General features: G+C 34.2%; 1 long non-coding RNA gene across 1 annotated transcript in view; it reads left to right on the top strand.

Annotated features, from left to right (window-relative positions):
• Nucleotides 1–638: 638 nt before the first annotated feature.
• LOC125504761 overlaps nt 639–6,892 on the top strand; it is a 10,300-nt gene continuing 4,046 nt past the window's right edge. The window contains exon 1 of the long non-coding RNA XR_007281676.1: nt 639–688. This is a non-coding gene — a long non-coding RNA (uncharacterized LOC125504761). The remainder of the gene's footprint in view (nt 689–6,892) is intronic.

The following is a 6,892-nucleotide window of genomic DNA, read 5'->3' as shown; positions in this document are numbered from 1 at the left end:
TATTACAATTGTGGTGAAATTTCTTTTAGTTCTTTGAGTTTTCCAAAATGTATCCAATAAATCTTGGCCATAAGACTCATGTATGAAACGCACTTGTTTCAAGTTGGATTTTGTCACAATAGGAGCAATAAGAAATTGATTTTTACCAGAGTTTAATATTAGAGGTTGGCGAAAACTTTTCCTTAATTTGATATACTTTTTTGATATTTTCAAACAATTTAGTTTAATTGATTTGTTCCTGCCCAACATGGTCCCTACTCTATTATCAAGGTCTGCTCCTGAAAGGCCTCAAAGTTGTAGTGAAATTATTGAAACTAAGCAGAAATTAAACAATTCCCCGAGTTTCCACCGCTGTTATGCCCATTTTCTGACTGACATTTGACCCTACTCTACATGTAGCATTTCCTAATGGAAAATGGAAAGGTAATTAATTAAATTATTGAGTAAAAAAATGAGATTTTTCAAATTAGAAATCATGAGAAATAAGTTGAATTTTAGCATTTCAACTGCTGAGCGCATTAATGTGCATTCAGGCGGATAATGGGGAATTGGTTAATACATAAAAGGTCCTTCGGGCTAATTTAAAGGAAACCTTTATAGAATTGCAAATTCACGTCTTTTCTTCTTTTTTTTTTTCAGGTGAGTGAATATTTGAACAGTCAGCGCCAATTTAGACGAGATCGAAAAGGTAACAAGTGATGAATATTTTACAGCTTTACTGAAATCTGCATGAAATATTTAGTTTAAATTGCGTTTTATAGCAGGAAAAGCGTATTTCATCTCTAATTAAAGCCAGCAATTAGCTTTAATCAATCGATTTGCATCAGCGATATTTCTAAAACATGCCGCACTAATACCTTTAGCCTTCATTGTTCAGATATCAGATGCGGCATTACAATGAAATAGGAAAATACATTAACTAATATTACAAATAGGGGACTATCTGTGGCTTCCCATTCAAACTTACAGTCACGTAATGACGCTTGAATAGCATTAATCATCGAGTATTACAAAGAAACGATTAGCGCCACATCCGAAGTTAAATAGCTGTATTGGAAATGGATTTTTCTATTTTAATATTGACATTCATTTACCGGTTGTTTGTGTGGAAATGGTTCATTGGAACGGCCACCAAGAATGAAGTTGCAAATTCCATTTAATATGCTGTGAATCGATTTATTTTTGGCAATGAATTTTTAGTTTATTTATGAAATAATGGCGTTTTTGTTTGATAAGATATTCCAACTGGGAGTGTGTGTTTTATGGCAAGTAAAATGTAAATAAAAGTTATTTTCCGGTTGGAAGTGCGCATCTATCTAATCAGAAGAAATTAGTTCAGTGGCTAAACATTTCGTTTATCCGACATATCAAACGCTTAGTCAATGCACAACATCAGTATTTAATGTTTTTGGGAATGTGTGGATCGCATATCGCAGCTCGATGGTGAAGTAAAGCTTTCTGCTTTAGAGAGGGAAAAGGTGGAGATCAAGACAAATTAGTGCAAAACATTTCAATGAATGAAAGCAACAGAAATATTTAAAAATCGCTACTAGTAGCTCAAAATGTCAACAGAACAATCAAAGTTTTTAAGAGAATTTCGGAAAAAAAGACGCAAATAAACGTAGGTATCTTAAGTGGTCTTACCTAAATACATAACACTAGACAGCAGAAGATCTAATGACTTAGTAAACTTCATACTTGGCAAAGAAATAGTTGAAGGAAAATTTCCAAGAGATGTTTTTAGGCAACGGAATTTCCAGGAATTTGCTAGTTAATTTATTATATTTAGTTCTGGACACGCATAAACTCACATATGGACGCATTCAGAAAAATGCTGAAAAAAGGGGTTTGGAAAATTAATAAATAATGTTTGAATCGCATGTTCGCAGCGAACAGAACAGCGTTGCTGGCACCCTATTTGATTCAATTTAGGCAAACATGCACCTGTTAATCTTAATCCCTGTACATCCTTAATCCTGCGACAAACTCCCCTCCTAAATTGAGCGGCGTCCGACAGTTACGATGATAATAATTCACAAAGCACGTCATAACCGAGAATTTAGAAATCCAATTTTGCTGGATTGGTTGCTTAATACAGACAGTCAAGAGCTTGCACAAAGCGAGTTTGAGCTGCCAAATCGCCCTAAATACGCGACCTTAATGTAAGCTTTTTTTTAGTTTAGTAGGAAAGTTGTTAAATGGCAAAGGCATAGCTATTTTTTTCAAGTATTAATAGCTGCAGTTAGCTAGAAAACAGTGTACAAAATTGCTGCCCCCTAGTAATGTCGGTATCACTTTTCTTCGTCCTAATGCAACCCTCATTTGTACACCTCCGTTGCCGCGATCCCATTTTTAACAAAATTAAAAAAGCATTAGCCAATTAGGACCATTTTTCGCGCAGATTTCAAGAGAAAAAACTGTACGAAACCGGCAAGCTTAAGAGTGAGCTGTAATTTGTATACTCTGACGTGGCAATTTTTCACAGAGGAAGATTAGTGCTCGCGATTAAACGAGCACCCTTAGCTAAGATGGGAATTTCGAGAGTTATTGCCTATTATATTTTATTGACAAAAAACTCCAAGGGTCGTCGACGCAAAATAATATTGGATATTCTTCGAAATTATAAGCCTTTCTCCCGATTCTAGGCTTTATGTTTGTGCAGAATCGTTTGCGGGTAGACGGTTATTATTTACTTTTTACATTGCGTTCTGCGGGAGTCGATCAGAGCAAATGATGATACGAAAATGTTAATAGCTTTTAATATGTGATAAATCAAAACTGGCGAGGAAAAGTGAAATCAAATATATTTGAGTGGATGTTTTAAGAACGCAACTTCAACTTTGTAATTTCCGTACTATACGCAACAAAAATAAAGTCTTACGGTAACTGAACTACTGAATCCTAAAGCGATTGATAGGAGCTACTGATAGGAAAAGATAATGCCAGTAGTAGATACTGATAGGAAACGATAATTTCTCGAAAAAAATTCGAAGTTGGCAGGGCTACTAATAGTTAAACCATGCTTTCTTCTCCTCTAAACTTTTTGGGTTGTAGAGTAGTGTAGAGTAGAGTAGTAGACCGGGGCGAAGTTAATTTAGAAAAGGTTTAGTTATGAAATTTTGATGCTGATTTATTTGATGATACATTTTTTAAAATCAGGCCCTCAATCAAAATGTTATGTTAGGAACAACTTATATCGTTTATCATCCTCCTGATGGTTTGATAGTTCAAAAGCTAAAAACTTTATTATTCTACGAATATGACAGTAAAATGCTGAATATTTTGAGTAAAAAATAGTATATTAAAACAGCGAATAAAACTGCCAGATAGATAAGAATATAGTGAGGAAAAATACAGAAATAACTAGTTTCTGTACTTTTTGATTTTCCCACCAAAATTGGCCCACGTATTCTACTGATACATAATTAGTATATTTTGCAATATCTGCCCTGAATGTGCGTGCAAAAGCTAAACAATCTAACCTTTGTGTACTGAATTCTACAGTTAAATCGTTAATATTTTTAGTTCACACATTTTTTTTGATTATTTCAAATTACCTGTTTGATGAATTATTTCGTGTATCAGACAAATAAGAAGACACTGAGAACAAAAGTGATATGATAATTTTTTAATTATCCAAGCAACGTTAGCCACCGTGATGTTTTAATACTGACTACATAATTGACTTGTGATTTTTTTAAAATATCTCAATAGATAATAATCTGTGTAATGAGTACATTTTGCGTTTCTTTCCTTTTTAAGATGTGTACTTTGAATGCAAATGAAAAACAATAGTAACTTTTTAGCTGACTGATTTGAAAGTTTTTCGATAAAGCACTTTGAAGTTTAGAGTGAACGTAATCAAACTTTGTGTGGGCGAAAAATCGTCGGCGAAAGCTTTTAAACGGCAAAACATAAAAAACAAATAGACGAATAATGCAAGTTGACTTTTTGAAGCAACCATAACAAACCAATGCAAACAAATAGTGCTGCAAACAATTGAACTTATTTTAGCTTTGTCCACAAGCCCCTATTTGGATTAATCGAGTCTGCTATTTTTAAAGCAAATAGCATGCCGTTTGCTTTTGAGGGCATGTTTCGAATGCAACAATTATTTTGTCCACTCGACGTGAAATAGTTCATTAATATTTTTTTAGCCAAGTTAGATATTTGTAAGTATTATCTCTTAATGCAACAGCGCATTAAAAAATCTGTTGCACAATTCCTTGTTGACCTGTTAATTTTTAGCTGTTCAATTCCATTGTTCCTACTGTTCCTTTAAAGTAGTGTCTGCTACTTTTCAATGGATTTTTTCCCGAAAATGTAATAGTTCCCTTCAGAATTAATGGCCTCAAAAATGCCATCCTAAACTCAGTTCCTTCACCATAAACTAGACGAAACGATCAATTATATCTCCAAAGTACGTAGACGATCGTTTAAACTTACAAAGGTGTTCCGTAAATTGGGGAATTCACTGAACGGGAGCACCGAAATAAATCTCAATATACAGTGTAAAGGGTCATCCTAAAACGTCTTAAGGGTAGCATTAGCGCTCCCCTAGGGGCCCTAATCCCTTCTATCATTACTGCACCGTCCTGCGACACATATCTCTTCTCGAATAGCGCCACTTAAATCTTGTATGAGCTAAGGAAGATATTGTCTGGAAGGAGGGGGCGTTTATTCTGGCAAAATCCATTGATCCGAAATTGTTTCAGTGCTTCTTTTGTCCTAAAGCATCCTATGGCCATTGAGTTTTATGCCAATTCTTTAGGTACTTAGTAGTATTCATCCCAAGAACCCCATACGTTCAATCTCAAAGTAGAATCTCAAAGATCCAAAATCTCACCATTGAGTGTGTTCCATATCTACAGTTTTCCATAAATAGATAACAAAATATTCTAGCATCCAAGTGAATGTTCAAATATCTCGACGCACCGCAAGCACCAAAATCGAAAATTTAATTAACGTCTTCACGCCACTACGTCTACTTTATTTCGTCAAACGAAACCTCCAGAAGGAATCCGCGAGTTAATTAATTTAGGTGCGCTTCTGTTAAACTTGTCTGCTTACCTTCGTCAACATTTTATAAATATTTAATTATCAGCAGCTAGACAAGACCGAAGTTTTTGAGCTGTAAATATTCAAGTTGATTTCAAGAAGACTCACATTAAAAATGCGGTTGAGACCGAGCTAAATTAAATTTTAAATTTAATGCAGCGAATTCAAGTAGGCGAATAGCCTTTATTGCTTAGCTGCTTGGCTATTAACCTGAATGTTATTGAAAGGAATTATAAATTAACTGGTTTAATATGACAGTGGAATTAAGATATGTTGGATTTGTATGTTAATATAATTTGTGATTACAACCTGCAAAAATCTCTTAGGTCTTTAATGCGTAGGTCTACCTTGCTTTGGCTCGATTGGCATTTATTGTCTATAAAATGTTTACTCCATTTATTATATCTTTGCTCGTAGAAAGGCCTGCTCATATCCACTTTTAGACTACTCCCGGCTTGTTTGTTCAGTTTCTTCTAGGAAATTTTCACAAGCTTTCATAACTTCAAAAAGAAAAACAAATATTTGAAAATCCATTAAACTTGTTAATGAACATTGACTTCTGTTGATTGGTCTTTGATTCAGTTTTGAATTATATTCAACCCACATTGGTTTTGCATGTTCGAAATCATGTTTGCACTAGCCAAAGCGAATAACACGCGCTTATTGATTTAGTATATCTAAGCTCAAGTAATTACTGATAGTACGTCAAGATTCCCCTAGGTAATTTGCCTTCAAATATATGGTTCATTTGATTATTGAATACATGCAGCAGGAAACGGGTTGTTGACGGAATTCCTCTGAATGCAAATCGAAAACATAACATGGCGTATCAGCATTTTTCTATTAATTATTGAAATTTAATCAATACAAAGCCGGCCACACAATGCCAATATATTTGATTGTTTTTTCGCGAAACTGGCGAGTTGAATAACGATCGCTGGCGATTTAATTTGCGCTCTGAATTTATTTTAAAACTGAAATTGAATATTGAAATGGATTTTATTTTAAAATAACTGCAGAATTTAATCCTACATGTGGGAATTTGTTTTGTTCACGTTTGCTTACATTTCACAATGAGTTTTCGTCAATCACATTCCCAACTCTATTTTCAAACAATGTTCAAATACTGTTAATAAATAATCAATTGTTACACGAGGTGTAACAATAACACAATAACGAGGTGTCCAGAATGAAAAATATTTAATTGTCTTTTAGGTGTTTCAAAAAAACATAATATATGTATTATTATACAGTTTCTACAAAGGAGATTTCTGGGTAGAGAAAAAGAAAAGAGAGAAAAAACAACATATAAGGGTATCCCAAATAAACGTCGGTTTTGAATTTTTTGCTCCTTACAGTGTCATTTTTAACATTGAAAAAATGTGTGTCCGTGGCATTCTTTAGGACACAGCAGTAAGTAACACAAAAGAAATTACTATCACAGTTGGAGAAAGTTTTGCAGCCATAGTTCCCAAAATGCGTAAAATTATGAGTCATCGGATTGGTCGAAATGAAGCCAATGTAAAAGAGCATTGAAAAAAATTGAGCAAATTCAAAATCCCAATGCCAACGAGAAAACAGAAACAAGCTTTCTTTTTTGTCGCTTGACTTGAAATATCGCAGCAGTGCATGCATTCATAAGGAAAGCGCGACCACAATTTAGCATAGAGCTTAGGAAATTTGCGTTTTCACAACAACTATGCAACGAATTTTAACAAATTATTTGAAAATGAATTTGCACAGATCGGAATTGGCTTAAGAGCTAAAACCAGAGACCATGGGCAAAGAAGAGCGTTTGTTAATTGGATTGGACGACGACTGGATGGCGATTTTT

The sequence above is a fragment of the Dendroctonus ponderosae genome, unplaced genomic scaffold (genome assembly GCF_020466585.1).
Source record: "Dendroctonus ponderosae isolate FM_Combo_2020 unplaced genomic scaffold, Dpon_F_20191213v2 Dpon_F_20191213_6, whole genome shotgun sequence".
Lineage (NCBI taxonomy): Eukaryota > Metazoa > Arthropoda > Insecta > Coleoptera > Curculionidae > Dendroctonus > Dendroctonus ponderosae.
Note: the sequence above shows the minus strand (reverse complement) of the source record. Positions and strands in the feature narration are given on the sequence as shown.